The sequence below is a fragment of the Aotus nancymaae genome, unplaced genomic scaffold (genome assembly GCF_030222135.1).
Source record: "Aotus nancymaae isolate 86718 unplaced genomic scaffold, 86718_ANA_hifiasm-v0.15.2.pri h1tg000020l, whole genome shotgun sequence".
NCBI lineage: Eukaryota > Metazoa > Chordata > Mammalia > Primates > Aotidae > Aotus > Aotus nancymaae.
In genome coordinates this window covers 18,914,518-18,915,820 of record NW_026988432.1, presented here as the reverse complement: position 1 = coordinate 18,915,820, position 1,303 = coordinate 18,914,518, and the positions used below count along the sequence as shown (strand labels likewise).

General features: G+C 44.3%; 1 non-coding gene across 1 annotated transcript; it reads left to right on the top strand.

Moving 5' to 3' along the window:
• Positions 1-960: 960 nt before the first annotated feature.
• On the top strand, positions 961-1,062 carry LOC135276122 (U6 spliceosomal RNA). The gene has a single exon (XR_010343688.1). It is a non-coding gene; the product is annotated as a U6 spliceosomal RNA (small nuclear RNA).
• The last annotated feature ends 241 nt before the right edge of the window (positions 1,063-1,303 follow it).

Here is a 1,303-nt window from a genome sequence, read left to right as displayed (position 1 = left end):
AAAAAAAAAAAAAAAATTACTGGGGTCACAGGATCTCCCCCATGCAATTTCTGTCTACTGTCCTTGCCATGATAAATCCTGACCTGGCCCCTGGCCTGCTGACAACTGTGTAGACCTAACTGGGTGCCATGATCCCAGTTGGGCACCTCATGTACACAGTAGAGGGAGCTGAGAGACACCAACACCCACAGCTGATTCTCTCTGGCAAGTCCAAGGGTTATCTAATGCCCCAGCCCCTCAGCCACACTCAGAGACTTTGCTCTCCTAAATTGGGACAGAGATCATTCATGATCCTTCAGCTTTAAAATACATCATTTCTCCTTCCCGAAACTCATCCCCTAGAGCCTAGACTCTACACTGGTCTAGGGTCCTTTGCTTGATAGTAAATCTTTTCCATTCACCCCTCAATCCTTGGTTTCTTAGTCTTTTCATTTATATTTTGCTTGCTGGACCAGAGGCCTCCCTGCTCTTGGATCCTGTGTCCTAACCCATTGTTGCATACCCTCCCTGCACCCACAGCTCCCTTCCTTCTCCTCTCTGCAGTTCCCAAAGCCTTTCTGCTTCTCTACCTACAGGTGTGAGAACCTCCACTCCCCACCCCAGATGCCCCTATTTCGGTGTCTCGCCACAGATCTCTCTTGCTAACTCTGTATGTCAAATCCCTGGCACATGGCAGCAATCAGTTTATATCTTCGAATTGACCATATGCTTGAATGTATGAATGAATTGTGAGTTGAATCATCTATTACTCTATCAGCACCACCGGACTGCCTCTCTCTTTATAGGACTGATCATTCATTCATTCATTTATGCATTCCCAGGAATACAAAGATAAATGTGAATAGAATAAACATTTTTCCTAGGCTGTTGAAGAATTTGTGCTCAGTAGAAGATCTGGGGCATTTCATCCCTTTGGGTTAAGTTTCCTGAGCCCAAAAATGTCTTTCAGAATCAACTTCTGTGCTTGCTTTGGCAGCACACGTACTAAAATTGGAACAATACGGATTCGCACGGCCCCTTTGCAAGGATGACACGCAAATTCGTGAAGTGTCCCATAGTTTAAAATAATAAAATAAATCAACTTCTGGAAGCACAAGCTACTGTCAAATTTATTCATTAAGACTCCAGGTCTGCCAATCCAAAGAGTGATCGAATTTCTTTCTTTTGTGAAATACAGCATTCTCTTTGTTTTTCACTAAAAGAGACACTTAAATTTGCTTCCCACCAGGTCTGAAGCTGGTGCCTAATGTGGCTGAAAATGTTATTGAGCCCAGTGAGGAAATCCAATGCCCTCGGGCTGCCG